This window comes from Meriones unguiculatus, chromosome 2 (assembly GCF_030254825.1).
Source record: "Meriones unguiculatus strain TT.TT164.6M chromosome 2, Bangor_MerUng_6.1, whole genome shotgun sequence".
Classification (NCBI taxonomy): domain Eukaryota; kingdom Metazoa; phylum Chordata; class Mammalia; order Rodentia; family Muridae; genus Meriones; species Meriones unguiculatus.
The window spans coordinates 43,665,241-43,680,672 of NC_083350.1; the positions used below are offsets into that span (position 1 = coordinate 43,665,241).

The 15,432-nt window shown below is 42.3% G+C and overlaps 1 protein-coding gene and 1 non-coding gene across 4 annotated transcripts in view; one reads left to right on the top strand and one right to left on the bottom strand.

The window, feature by feature from the left end:
- The window catches only part of Mcc (MCC regulator of WNT signaling pathway), a 350,991-nt gene that overhangs the window by 157,383 nt on the left and 178,176 nt on the right, over positions 1-15,432 (top strand). The window lies entirely within an intron of this gene.
- On the bottom strand, positions 3,003-3,126 carry LOC132652664 (small nucleolar RNA SNORA40). The gene has a single exon (XR_009590242.1). It is a non-coding gene; the product is annotated as a small nucleolar RNA SNORA40 (small nucleolar RNA).

The window sequence follows — 15,432 nt, forward strand, 5'->3', positions numbered from 1 at the left end:
ACAGGACCTCATTTGTTCCAGACTTGATAGGACTGCTAATTAATTCATTTCTTTGTGTGGGTTGGATGACATTCTTAAATATTAAATATAATCCTAAGGATTATAATACTTATCATTTACGTTTGTAAATTCTTTTAGCAAAGAAACTGATGCTTCAGTGTGGAGAGATAGCTCAGCCACTAGGCACTCACTGCTCTTGCAGAGGACCCAAGCTCGGTTCCCAGCGTTCATGTCCGGTGGCTCAAAACTGCCTGTGACTGCAGCTGCAGGGGATCTGACCCCCTCTTCTAGCTTCTGAGAGCCCATGTTCACATGGACAAACACACAAAAGCTTGTATATACATAGTTAAGAATAAAAATATAAACAGAAATAGGTGTCTGTTTCCACATAAGAAGTTTTGGGTTCGGTTTTGGCACCATATTACCCAGTACAGAATAGCCTCAGGAAGAGACGTGAACATGGAGCTGAGACTGTGGGCTAGAAGCTCCTTTTGCACCTATTTTCACTTCACTTGGTGAGCATCTTCCACTATCATTATATTTTCGTAAACATAACTCATTGTGATTGCTTAGCATGACTTACCATTTTACTTCTTGCTCAGAAGTAAAATCAGGTTGAAAAAAGTACCTGGCTGTTTATTGCCAGTAATAAAATTTGAGCTGTTAAGAGAGAAAAGTGGAGATTTTGAAAACCTGTATTTCTCTGACAGGGCTTGACAGCAACCCAATGCTTACAGACAGTTTTACTAAGACTCATGCTAATATGTATCGGCTTTTGTTGTCATTTGGTTTGTTTTGTTGTTATGTCAGGTACATGTGCCCAGGTTGGCCTTGAACTCATGAATGTTGCTGAGATGGTATTACAGTCATGTGCCACTGTGCCTGCCTTTCCAAGTGCAGGCAGTGAACTCAGGGCTTTGTGTGCAGTAGGCAAGCACTCTTTCTCAGCTAAGCTACATTCTCAGCCCTCTAATGTGTGTGTTTCAGTGTTTGTTCTATGTGTATGAGTATGTACATATATGTAACATGTATGTGCCTGGTGCCCAAGGTGGTCAGGGATGGCATTAGATCCTCCTGGAGTTGGAATTATGTATAGTAGTGAAACTGACCCATTTCTTCAGAAACCTTTGAATGTTTAAAATGTTTTGCTTCCTCCCTCCCTCCCTCCCTCCCTCCCTCCCTCCCTCCCTCCCTCCCTCCCTCCTTCCTTCCTTTCTTCTGTGTATTTGTGTGTGGACATGTGCTTGCAATGGTGCATGTGTCGAGCACAGAGGATGACCTACAGGAGTTGGTTCTTGCCTTCCATGCTGTGGGTTCTGGGGCTCGAACTCAGATTGTCAGGCCTTGCAGCTGAGCCATCTTGCTGACCCTCAAGCAAACTTAAATGGATAAATAAAAACTGAGGTGACCATGTTAGAGGGGTACTGTGTGATGTTTTGTAGCATGTTTCAATGCTGATATAAATGACTGTGGTGGTGTTCATGTTTTCAAAAGAAATTAGCATCTGGAGTAGCTGTATAACCCAGGGAAGAAGGATTTTTTCCAAAGTTGTTCATGGGTGAAAGACCTTTTCAGAGTTTGAGATGAATTATCACATTTAAGCTAACAGATTTCAGATTTTATGTTGTTTTTAGAAAGCTTTACTTCTGTGTATGTGGGTGTATGTGCACCGTGTGTGTCTGGTGTTCACAGTGGCATCGGATACCCTGAAAATGAAGTTACAAATACAACATAGACTAATTAAATCAAGCTATTAACGTATCTACCCTCAATCTTTTGTGGTTAGACCCTTTGAAATTCAGCTTCATGGCTGTATTGAGCATGCTGTGCATAGGGCTCAGAAATGAAGCACAGTTCTTCTCAGACTGTGTTCTCTTTGAGCCTTCCCATTCTCCTGGCCTCTCAGCCTTCAGTGGCCACCCCTTTACTCCCTGCTGGTATGCATTCCGCCCTCTTGAGGTCCACATATATGTGAGAACATTTGTTACTTTTGTATATGTGGCTCATCTCATGAAGCATAACATTCTACAATTACACACCATTGTCTCAACAGACTAAATTTCTTTTTGGAAGGATGCATAGTATTGTTTTGTGTCTTCACTTACTATATTCTCTCCATCTGTTGGTGTCCATCCACTTGTGGTCACGTGGGTCTTTTCCACTCCTCACCCACTGTGAAGAGGGCTGCAGTAACAAGGCCACTAGCTTCCGATCTTTATAGTAAATGTTCAGAACTAGGGTTGATGGATTGTAAGTAACTTTTCATAAGCTTTCATTTGTTTCATTTGTTCAATTTCGGGGAAATACCAGAAAAGTTACATAAGATTATCTGAAAAGACAGTACTTTTTCATTTTCTGACCCTGCATGTATGAGGTGAGATGTTTAATGCTTCAACCATTCCATAACAAAAGGAGGAAAGCAGGGTAAGACATTATTCACACTGAAATGGTTTTTTAAATGGGCCATACCACCATTTTCTAAATTCTAATATGCAGAATATAAATTTCCATAAACTCTATTTAAGCTAACATGCAAGTTAAAAGACATTTTAATGCAGTATGCAATCAGTAGCAATAGAAATAATCCACATGAAAGCCTGTTAGGCTCATCAGTAATTTAGGATGTAATAATTCTAAGACCCAAAGTCTGAGAAACACTGAGTTAGGCGTGTTTAAAGATTTCTTTATTTTTGATTTTTTGGTTTCTTTTTAAATCTAAGACTCCTTTAGTTCTTTAAAAAAAAAATTACTATCACATTTGGGAACCTCTGAAAATGAAAAGAGCTGTAGTTTGAAATTGGCAATGTACTATTACTGCGAGTGAGGGTTTGTTTCAGTGTAGTAAGACAGGTTATCACCAACTCCTGCCACATGCCTGAGAAGGCCATCACGTGGAAGTTAGACATCGATGTACTGCATATTAGTTTACCCTTTACCTATGCCTGTAAATTATAAACAATGCTCAGGCCTGGCCTCCTCTTCATTAGAGCTGTCTCATGGGCCATGGTCCTTTTTGTCTGTATCAGAAACTCATCTTGAGCAGTGAATTCTGGGTTGCAAAAGAGGACTTGCTTTGCTACCTGCCCTTGATGACTTCTGAATTTTGAATGACATAGGCCATGTGAGAAGATGATATTTACTAGTCCATGAAGTTATTCAGGTTTTTTTTTTTTTATTTTAGACTAATTTTATAGTTTACTGAAACATTTTGGTTGAGATTTGGCTTTTTCTAGAAATACATTATTGAGTGGAGTAAGTAACATTGCATTCTGTGTGCCGAGAGCCCCTGAAGCTGAGAACTAAGACGAGACAGCGTGGTAGCACAGCTGCCTTTGCAAACTCCCTTGGAAACATTAAGAGCAAAATGCTTTCCAATTAATTTTATTTTTCTTTGATAAATGATAATGAGTCTATTTTCTGACTTCCTGTATTTTCAAAGGCCATCTTTAAACCGTGATGTAAACTTGTGAGATTAGAAGTCAAGACTGAATAATTTTGGATAATCATGATCACTAAGTAATCTTTGGCCCTTGTCTAAGTGAGAAACATGGCATGTTTGTTTTTTGGCTGAGTTGGGCTTTGTCTATAAAAGTGGGGCAATTCACAAGTGACTAAGAATGGAAAAATAGATGCATTGATGCATATCTCTCTTGTGGAATCACTGATTTTTTTTGTGGGAGGGACTTTGGAGAAGCCTCTTTCTAGCTAATTTAACTAAAGGGGGCAAGGTATGTGAGTGTTCTGGGTTTTTGTCTTGCTTTTATTATTTTAAGTCACGAGAGTGTGGGCACTTTCATAGAAAACCCCTTTCTGTCCTTTTACACACCACCTACTTGGGCGTTAAACAGATTGCTCTAGATCTTTTGGTCTAAGTAATGGATGGGCAGGAGAAACTGTAATTTTGTGGTCAAAACAAGTAGGACATACCTAATCTTCCCATATAGTCTCTTAATTTACTATCAAATTACTTTAAAGGTTTTAATTAGCATAATCAAGCGAGGTAAGTGATAAGATACACTATTTTATGTGTTGGATCACAGCATTTAACAGGAGCTTTAAACTTAATTACCCCTTCAAACCCAAACCAGGTGTGAGACACAGATTCTAACAATGTAGCTAGTGTCTTCACAGGCTAAAATTGTTTACATCTTAGCTGCATGTTCTTGTGTTTATCATAGTCTATTGACTTCCAAAGACTTTGCTGTGCCCCAAAGTGCATTTGTTATGTCATTTTATTCTATATGTTCATAAAAACTTTGTATTGATTGTATTTCATTCACTTTGCCTTGACCATATGCAAATACTTTGATTTCCTTTTACCACACTCTCTTTTTACCCAGACCTTCTTCAATGCGAGTTTTGAAAAAAATAACAATGCTTTGGAAAACTGTCATTCACTCTAAGTGATTGGTTATTTGGCAATTTTGCTCTGGCTAAACTTCAAAACTGCCAGCCTGTTCTTTTTTCTCATTGGGTCCTGATGTTTGAGCATAGTTACATAACCTTAATTTATCACTCAGAGTGCTGATCCAAAGGACCTGGAGTCAGCCCCGTTCAGTAAAAATTTGTGTTTCTGACCTCAGGCTGCTTCCAATATAGGTTCAAGACAGAATAAAGAGGGTAATGGAGACTCTATGCGCGAGCCAAAGCCAAGTTCCCTGGTTGCCAAAAGATCTGTATCTCAAAGTAGTGAAACTTCATACTAAATTCAGTGCGGATGAATTTGACTGTGACTAAGAAGTGTCTCACCTGGATGGCTGTGGGATCAAATATATTCCCAGTCATGGCCCCCTGGACAAGAAGTAGGCCCAAAACTCATGAAAGCTTTGATTGTGCTGCTCCATTGTCAGTCATGCCCACTAATAAATTCTGCTTTCAGTCCAAAAGAAAAAAACAAAAACAAAGAAACTAGGACAACTTCATCCTTAATCAGACTTCTTAATTTCAGCAGATGTTTTGGCTGCTTCCCTCATAAGAGGACTTTTAAAGTTCTGCTACCATATATCATACTAGAATAAAATATGCTTAAAGTGGTGCTCGGAATGTCTGCCAAAACCCATGCACTCTGAAATTGAATGTACTTACCCTAAAATCTCCAGTTGCTTTTATACCTTTGGGCTACAAACTTCCTCTAATCTCTGCTACAAGACAGAGAGGAAGGAGTTGCTTTGGAACAATGTTTGTGCAACTGATGATAGAAAGGACCTAATGATGTGATGGAGAGCCAACCAGCCCCAAACCCACCTATAAAGATCAGAATGGAAATTAGGCACCTTGAAGAATATAAGAAAGTGTGATCTACTTCCCAAGAGAGACTCTGGGTATATTCTAGCTCAGTTTTCTGCAAAGCAGCTTAATACCACATAAGATAATGTGGTATTAAATAAAACAGAAATTTTCAGTAACTCTGTTTTCAAGCCCATAGTAAGTGTCTTCTTAAAGTTGAAGCAGCTCCTAGTGTTTGAAGGTTTTAAGAATGAGGTGTAGTCTGCAGAGAGCCATATGGCTAGAGTAGGCACCCACCTTCTGTGACACTGTTTGGTTATATTGCAGGCACCCCAGAAATGAATTCATCATTCTTATCAAACATCACTTCAAAAAAATGATATGAATATCTGTATCTCTAAAGTATATGTAGACATGTTTATTGAACTTGAGATCTGCCTTAGTTTATTTTCTTTTTGCCATGATAAAATAGTCTCTAATCAAAGCAACTTAAGGGAGAAAGGTTTTATTTTAGCTCTTGGTTCAAAGCACCATCCAACACAGCAGGCAAGTCAAGTCTACAGAAGCTTAAAGCAGCAGGTCAGGTGGCTCTGAAAGTTAGGAAGCAGAGAGGGATTAATGTATTCTGCTGCTGAGTTTCTTTTCTCCGTTTATTCAGATCAGGATACCAGCCAGGGAATTGTGCTGCCCACAGTAGGCAGGTCTTCCTGCCTTCATAAACAGAATTAAAACAATCCCCATGTGCATATGTAGACCCAGGTGGCTCTAGATGTGTAATTGACACCGAATGCTAGCCATTACAAGCTTCAAGTTCCTTGGAAATGCCATGTGTCTTGCCTTGAAATCTCTGTGCATATTTTCCCCTGTGTTTAGAGAACCCACAGTGCATTTCCTTGATGGTGGCCCAAGTGTCTGTTCTCTCTTTCTGCAGTAATTTTCCATTAACAACTATTATAATAGTGTGGTGACTCTATAAACATTGTGGACCTTGTATCACAAATGCTGGCGGGGGGGGGGGGTAGATGGTTTCTTTCTTCTGTTTCACTTTTGTGTTTGTTTTGTTTTTGTTTTGAGACAGGCTTGTTATGGTTATTTTTATTAACTCTGCTTGTTTCTCTTAGTTTCACTCTAACCCGGCTGTCATACAAATAAATGAGATCTTCATACTTGTTTATAATAAGCTTCACAACACAAGAATTGAGCAGTTATTACTCCAGTCTTAACCCTCTAGGCTAATATGATTTCCTCCCACCTTACATCCTAGGATACTTGCACTTTGTGGCTTCACTGCTGAGCTCCTCTGATGGTGTCTCCTGGACTTCTGCCCATGCCCCCAAGCCAAATCCCCATTTTCTCTCCTTTAACTCCTCCTTCTGTGTTGAGCCCTATTCTCTTTCCTGCTCAGTGATTGGTTGTAAGCTGCTTTATTGACATATCAGGAAACCATTTGGGAGCAGAGTTTATACAACATTGAGACAGGAGATTTTTTAGAACAAGGCTTGCAGCCAGATATGGGGGATACAGAAATCAGCATTTGAATACACAATAACCTTATGCCTACACAGGCTCCTAACTATGTCGACCAGGTTGGGTTTGAACTCACAGAGATGGGCCTGCCTGTGTCAGTGCCACCAGGTGCAGCCACTTTTCATTCTCTTGTATGACCTCAGCAGCTGGGATAGCGTAGGACATTTAACCTGGATAAAAGAAGGAGTATGTGTTCTGGGGGTGATGACAAACTTAGGTCCACTGAACAGTGTACCACCTATCTGTTCTGCATGAGAATGCTGGACAGCTGGCAGCCTGTATTTCAGACACAAGGCCAGGGTAGCAAAAATGCCATACTGGTTCCCTGTTATCAGAGCCTTCCATTTGGATTCAATTTGTTTAGGGTGTGGTGAATTCTCAGAGCAACAGACACACCCACTTTGAAATACAAATTCATTTGCAGGAAATTATTTAGCCCTCTGTGCCACAGTCAGTGAATAATTCAGAAATTACTGGTGCATAAAATGCTGATACGAATAAATCGGGCTGAGTAAGGACTTTTGAATTTTAAAAGTCTGTTATGTCTCAAAATATCGCCAAATTGATCTCGATTATTCCGCTAACTGTGCTTGCATAACAGTCCCATATGCTTACAAGTTTGTGCTTGTAAACTCTCTATCCTGTTTTACTGGGGCCCAGTGGTTTTCCCTGTGTTGTCTCAGTGTCCTGATTTCTCCTCTTCAGTGCAGGGATTGCATGTGGGTAAGCAGGACCCTTCAAACCTCACATCTCCAAGGCTGTGAAGACAGAATCTCTCTGAAGCACGGAAATGAGGACAGCTGTGTTACAATGTCTTACTGCAGAGCTCAGAAGATCATTTTCAGAAAGGAAAGGGGCTTCCTCCCCTATAGAACCACATCTACCTAGCCACATCACAAGGAGACTTAAACATTCTCAGTCAAAAGGCTAGGAAAGACAGGAAGGGAACCCGGCAAAGCCTTTCTTCTTCAACAAGATTTACCTTTTTTTTTTTTCCTTCAGAAAATAAGACTTTATAAATCTGGATAGGGCCTAAGTTCTTCCTTGTAATATATGTGTCTGCTGTCACTCTGGAGACTTGGAGTGATCATCAGAGTTTCAGTTCCCCCTGTATGAACTCTCAGCGACATGGAGATGGCACTAAAACTGCCTCAAAGGGCCCTGGATTTTAGCGGCAGTGGAAGCAGGGGAATCACAGTTGTTACCTTTGTAACAAGAAATAATTAGTTGTCTTTCTTTCAAGGCCATAATATATCCCCCTCATCCCTCTCCTTCCCCCCCTTCTCCTGTCCCCTCCCTCTTTCCTCCCTCTCCCTCCTTCTCTTTTCCCTCCCCTTCCCCCCCTCTCATCTTGCCTCCCTTCTGCTCGTGTGCCTAACTTTTGAATACTGTGTTATGAAGGAGCTGCTTTCAGGACCTGTGTGCCCTGTCTGTCATGCTGAAACCTTGTTTCCTTTTATTCTTACGGTAATCCTTCTCTGTGTTCCTCAGTTGTCTTCTACCTTCAGATGGATGTTTCTTCAGAACGTGGGAGTTTTCTCCTATATGTAACACTTCACTTGAATCCCCTGCTTTCCCTTACTCTATTCAGCGCCCTGTGATTGAGATCTCTTCTTTGGCTCTTGAAAAACCTGTTTTCATTCTTTCCTACTCTTCTGAAAAAAATAAGTCAAATAATTGCTGTTAGGCCTGCTCAACTAACTCTTAGACTGTCCTATGAAACGTGTTTTTTTTTTTTTTTTTTCGTTTTTGGGGGGAATCATGTCATCTATTTTTTTAATCCTTTCTTTTGAATCTTGAACTTCAAAGCTCCACACTTTAATTTTAGTAAGCTCCCTTCTTTTCACAATGTCTTGCTTTTGTGTATATAATGTGTGTTTTCTGGTATCTGACTACAGTAATATATACTTTTTCTCTTCCTAAAGGTCTCTTCTGTTAGTGATTTACTATCTCTATTTCCTCTGAGATTAGTTCTGTATTGTTTCCTTGCACTGTGTTTTCTGCATTTGGAGATCTTTGGCTGACTCTGCAGATTCCCACACAAAGGACAGTAGCTGGTGGCTCTTTCTCTGTGCTTTCTTATGTACTTCCTGGTCCTGCATGAGAAAGGGTGTTCCTGAGTGATGAAACTGAGAGTGCAGTATGTCAAAGAGCCGGTTTTGCTTTAGGATGTGCCAAGGTGAAGGAAGCAGGCCAGACTGAGTTCCCACTCAAAAGGTATCAGAGCCTCCTGATAAATCACTTATTCCCATTGGACAGGAAGTATCTGAATTCAGACCAGAGGAGGATGACTGAGAAGGGCTAAGACATGCTATTGTTTTGGAGCTGGTTCAGTCAGCTATCTCTCAGCTTTTAAACTTGCAGTATCATGTTTTCTCTGTATGTATGTATGTTTTATTATATAAAGTATACTGTCATTTCATTTATGAGAGCTTTTAGTGCACTGTGTGTGGTAGCAGCTTGAGATGGGATGATGTTTTGGTTCTTAATTTAGATGCCCTAGAGTATCACATGCTAAAAAAAAAAACCCTCATATTTCTGAGAAAGCAATTTTCATAGAAACCTATTAATAACAATTTTAAAAAGTTCAGAAAAACCTGAAGAGAGAAATAAGCCTTGCCCACAGGCTTCATGTTCTCCTGTTCCCCTTCAACAGACAATCATTATTAGCAGAACTTTGCACACTTTCACTAAAATTTATGCTATGCACATTTGAGGAAATCATTTTGGTGTTACTTTTAGCATGGCTTAGGGTTAGAGTGTAATACAATAGGGAAACTGAGGTTGGGCACCACAACAACTGCAGTGCATCTGCTTGGAGAGTGTGTCCTCGGAAGGAAGATTCAGGGTGCTTGTTGGAGGTGATTTACTGCAGAATTGGTGCTGAGATGTCAGGGCTAAATGGGAACCCAGTTGCAGACAAGAGAATAGGCCCCTGTTGAGGTTCTCTGTGGACACAGGTTGGGGCTTTATGCCCTTTAACCCCCTGACCCTACAGGGCCTGAATGCTCTTGTTTGTAAATCAAGGAAACCTTATTAACTAGCCATCTCTGCTCTGGTCCCTTTCCTTCCCCTGGAGCCATGAGAGGGTTTATGACACTAGTCATCTAAAGCAGTTGTTACAGCACTGGCCAGTGTTATTCTAGCTTCCCACAGCAAACTGCAAGCTCAGCACCCACCAGGAATGGGGTGGCTTGATGGGGCGTGGGGTTGGGCCATTTCTGGTCATCTACAACAATATTTTTGTTTTCAGCCTCAGTTAACAGTTTTTGGAATTGAGCATCCTTGGTTCTTAGCCTTCCTGATGCTATGACCCTTTAATATAGTTGAAGTGGTGACCCTCAACCATAAAATTATTTTTTATATAATGCAACTTCATGATTGTAATTTTGCTACTGTTATGAGTTATAATGGAAATATCTGATATGTAAATATTTGATATGTGACCCCCCCTCTCACAAAGGGGTTGCGACCCACAGGTTGAGAACCACTGGGCCAGTAAGTAGAGGGGTTAGTGGTCAGAGCACTTGGTTGCTTTTCCGGAGGACTCGGTTTAATTCCCAGCGTTGTCTGGAACTCCAGTTCCTGGGGCTGTTCCACCTTCTTCTGGCTTCTGTAGCTACTGTACGCATATGGTGCACAAGCATGCGTGCAGGTCAAACATACACGTTAAAGTATAGATAAGTAAATTAAAATCCCTCCAAGAAGAGCGTAAACATTAAAAAAATAAAATGGCTGCTTCGCCTTTAACGTTGGATTCATGGCTCCTCTCAAAAGTTGGAAAGTATGACAACGCAGCAGACTGTTCCTGGCTGGGCCTGAGTGGGTGCTGTCCGTGTAGAAGGGCCATATCTTTCCCACATGGACCAGAGAGTACCAGTGTGCTGCAGTCTGCCCTCTTGGATGGTTTATTCACAACCAGACCCGTGTAGTTTTTTTGTATCCACGGCCAGAGGCGTTTCCTTGTAAAACATTTCAGGCTGTTTGTTGCACACTGACTAGGAAATGTTTCCTATAGTCTGCTGTGTTTCAACCCTTGGCCCCCAGCCATTGACACTTTGCCTTTTGAAGACAGGATCTTGCTGTGTAGCCATGGCTGGTCTGGAATTCTCTGACTTCACACTCACAGAGATCCACTACCTCTGCCTCCCAGTTGATGGGATTAAAGACGCTGAGTTACCGTGGAACATTTATGAGGTGGAGCTTCATGTGGTCAGTGGATAATGGGGGCAGGCCTTGATGCTTAGCAGCCTTTCTGGCCTTTCTGTGTTTTCTGATTATGGAAAAAATGTCACCAGGACACATCCACCACTGGACGCTTCCCGTTGTGACAGACCATATCCATTCTAAAACCATGAGTCAGAATAAACCCTTTTGCCCTTAAGTTGCCACGTGGAAGGTACTTGGTCTCAGCAGTGAATGAGTACATTAACTAATACACTGACAGAAGCCATCTGTAGAGTTTGTAGGAAATGTACTACCTTACAGTGAGAGCTCTGTTTCTAAGTGTAGATGAAATATAGAATGAATACTTGGGTTTCAACAGCTGTGATCTGGTCTAAGCAATAGTAACTTTTGTTTAAGCAGAAAAAAAAGAAGCCAATGCTGACTGAGAGTTGGGAAAGTAGTATCTGTGGGCTTGTCTAGATGATGTGAACTTCCCTGATTTTTGTAGTTAGCACACCAGCCATTCATAAAAGCGTCACAACACTGTTATCTGGGCAGAGTAATTTGTTCAGTCCTGGGAGGGGTGGGGCTGGATAAAGTAGCTGTGGGTAGCTTGGACAAATAAGTGCTCTGTCAATAAGGAAAAGGTATAAAAAGATCCTTTGTAAGGGAATGGCTAGGGAGAACATTGTCAGTGAGACAGTTTCCTGGAACAATGGGTCCTGATGCTTACCTGCTTGGGGCCTGTGTTTTTCTAAGACCATCCTCCTAAGTTCCCTTTGTGAGTTTAGGTTGAACTTGGATTGACCCCAGAATTTCCAGTCTTTGCTACATAGGAAGTAGAAGGATAGTGTTACCCATGCTGGGATCCCAACCAGTTAGAAAGGCCACATGTTTTCCAGTGTTTGGCTGCCTTCCTCTTCAGTTGTGAGCCACTGGATATTTGACCTGAATTCCCCCACACCACTTACACAAATAGTTCCATGCACGTCTCAGGAAGCATGTGACATAACTTTGTGACTGATGTTACAATTCCAAGGCAGGAACACAGGATCACGGTAAAGGTCTGGAAATGTAAGCCATTTAAAAGCATGTATGTGTGAAGGCAGCCATCTTAGTGTATAATGGAGAGGCTGTGGAATGTTACCTTGGAATGTGGCCTCGAGAAATGGTGTCTGATCCCTCCTGGGTCCCCATCATTCTGGGGGTCTGAGCAAGGTGTTACCTTCCCTCTCCCACCGCCCCCTTTCCTTTTGTATGAACCAAGGGGGCTGGGCTGTACTATCTCAGGAGCAATTTTCCCATTCCTGACATCAGAACTGCTGTTTACTCTTGTCATCTTTGCTTGAGAGATTAAAGCTGACAGGGAAGGTGCTTCATAGTGACTCTCCTCAGGGATAATGTGGCCTCTTGTCCCCTCAGGTAATGACAAGAGCATTCAGCATAATTTAGGATACTGGTGAGTATCCTTCACTGACCAACATCCGCTCCTGTTACCCAGAGCCCGTTCCCAGACTAAGGCAGGCAGCACTGGCCTTGCAGACAGATGGTTTGGTTTTTGTCTGGGGTTTAATATGCCTGGGAAGTTTTCCCCTTTTAGGTGTTTTTATTATTTGGTAATGGTTCCTGAATTCTGCAATATATATTTTACATTATTATTTTATTTGACAGTCTCTGAAGACTATAAATTGCAATCTAAAGAGGCAAGTCTTAAGGTGGAGCCTAGAATCATAGAGCAATTTAGCAGATGGTAAAACCAAAGGTGTAGGAGTCCACGGTGGTAAGACAGTCAGTAAGACCAGAGGCCACTCCATGCTCCTGGTCCTGGGGAGTATGCTGAGTGCCCCAATACCAAAGAGTGGAAAAGGTGTCACACATCTCTGAATACCTAGGCATATACACACAGCCTGGTCTCCCTGAGCATTTTTTGTGGGGTGAGTCATGAGGGAAAAAAAATGTGCCAGAGGAGAAGAGATAACTAAGGAAACGGCATCCAGATGCAGGGAGGAGAGAGCAGTCTCTCTCAGGAAGAAGGCTTGGGTCTGGCCAAAGTGAGAGGAAGTCTTGTCTCCCCAGAAACCTATGAAGGGAATGAAAACCTGACTCAGGCAGTGAGATTGGGCCACAAGGCACAGTTTTCGTTGGAGTTGATTTCAGAAAAACCCATGAAGTTTTACTGTCATCTTCATCTCTCTGTGGACTGGCAGGGCTTTCTGTGTTTTATTTGCTCTGATGTAATTCTTGTTTATGATTGACATCTTCAAAATACAACAGCTTTTGCAGTGTAAACAAATGGGATCCAGTTCCACTCACCAGTTCATTAATACCTTTCTTAGGGCAATCAGGCATTCGGATCAGAGCGCAGGCATACACCTTTGCTTTGTGCAATGGGCATTTGTGTAATGGGGGTGCAGTAGGTTAGATTGCAGCTCCAGCCACAAGAACCAGAAAACACTGTTCTGCCCGCTTCTCATATCGAAACCCCAGCGCTGGTGTAGAGGGAAAATGGCCTCGATAGTCAAGACCATACTTGGTAAATGTACTGAACCAACCAGACCTGTGTGTGTGTGTGTGTGTGTGTGTGTGTGTGTGTGTGTGTGTGTGTGTGATGTAGGAGGCTAACCAGGGTTCAACACAGAAAAAGCACAGAAAGCAACTAGTGAATTCCTTACACTTTCTTCATAGGTCTGCTTTCTCTAGAGATAAAATGTGCTTTAATATTTTTGCACTTAACCAGGTAGCGAGGAGCTGGTAATTCAAGGTTAAAGCTGAATGGAGCACCCGCTCCATCCAAGGTCTACCCACCTCCTCCTGTGTGTTCATTGATGTCGATTCACCTGCCTCTGCCTCTGCCTCTGCTGGGGTTAAGGGTGTGAGCCACCGCCCAGCTATTTTTTCCTTTTTTAGTTAAGCCCTTCCTTCTGGTCCTCTGGTTTTGGCAGGTGTGTGTGAGGCTGAGCTCAGGACTCTGGGTGTCTCACGTGAGCTTCGGGTCTGGCTTTAGTTCTGCATAACACTCCACATTGTTCTTTGCAGAGCTTTAGCTTAATATCCAGTCTCAGCCTTCTAGATGTATGTTCAGAGATGACAGTACTTTACCCCTTTAGAGAGTCCTTTCTTGTGTCTGTTCGTCCTTCCTGCTTACCAGGCTGCATAGGCATATACTGGCATGGCCCAGTTCTTGCTTCCTTTCCCTAGAGCCAAGTCTTCTAGCCTCCTTAGGTCTCTTTTCAAACCCTCCTTAAGGTGCTGCCTTTTTTTCTTTTTCTGTCCCATCACTTTTCTCTGACTGAGGGTGTGTCCCCTAGTTGACATCTGAGTAGCTGCTTGGAATTAGCTTGGCAATGAAAGCATCGCTGTTTCTCTGCTGCCTCCTCTGCACTCACTTTGCCCTCACTTTACTTGAGGATATCAGGAGGCATCTCAGCATCCAGTTTTGTGGACCGGTTAGAGGCCCCACGCCGTCTCCCTCTCCAGTTTACTAAAGTGATTTTCGGCTGTGGTCTGCTCTCTGCCAGTGCCCTCCCAGCTTCATTCCTGAGTGAAAGATCCCGTTTCAGGATTCCTGTAAGATAGTTTTTGGTCTAATCGTTACCTGTGTAATGATTTAAATGTACCTGTGTCTTACTGCGTGATTGTGCCCCTGCCTGTGTAGTATCACTTCCTAGAGCTCTATCTTCCCCGGAAGTTTTAAGCTGCTCCTGGGACAGGGAGCATGTCCTAACCATACAGTTTTCCAGTGTCTAACACCTCTGTTTCATAAACTATTTGAAGAAAAAGATAGAGACAAAAGACCAGGTGAAGAAAGCCTCTAAAAGTCTTGGGAACATCACCAAGTTTCCTCCTCCCTGGCTCAGTTTTTTGTGTATCTTAGTGACCTATGAGGACCCTGCGGACTTGGGGATACTGAGCTCAGCCTCTGCTCCTAGAATGCTCCTCCTCGTGTTCCTAGAATGAGACTGAGTGAGGTTTACAGAGCCTGGAACTTAAGGAAGAGCACTTAGAATGCATAAGATATAACAGGAGGATGTGTTCCCAACTGTGCCCACAGGAGTGATGAAGCAACTTTACAGAATGAATGAGAACCTGAGAACTGGAGACCTAAGACCTCATCTGTCCTTAGGATTCATTTTCTTGGCTCACTGCCACTGTCTGAATCCATAGACCTGCCTCCTCGGTCCACTCCAGATGCCTGCCTGAACCAGCAAGCACTTATAAGAGGGTTCCAGAGCCTTCCTGGTCTTCCCCAAATCACGTTAACCACCTCCCTCCAGCTCCCCCATCTCTTGTCTGGAAACTATTGCTGAATTCCCTTAGGTCCCACAAAATCACATCACATCCCTCCCTCCCTGCCCGGGTGAGGGCTCCGCTTTACATCATTTCTTTCCTGCTCACCAAGAAGAGACTTCAGTTCTCGTGAGAGCTTGCTTTTGGAAGAAAGTAGTTTTCAATTTACCAATTAAAAAAAAATGCCAGTGGATGATGATTTGTTTGCAACAAGTCTATGTACTA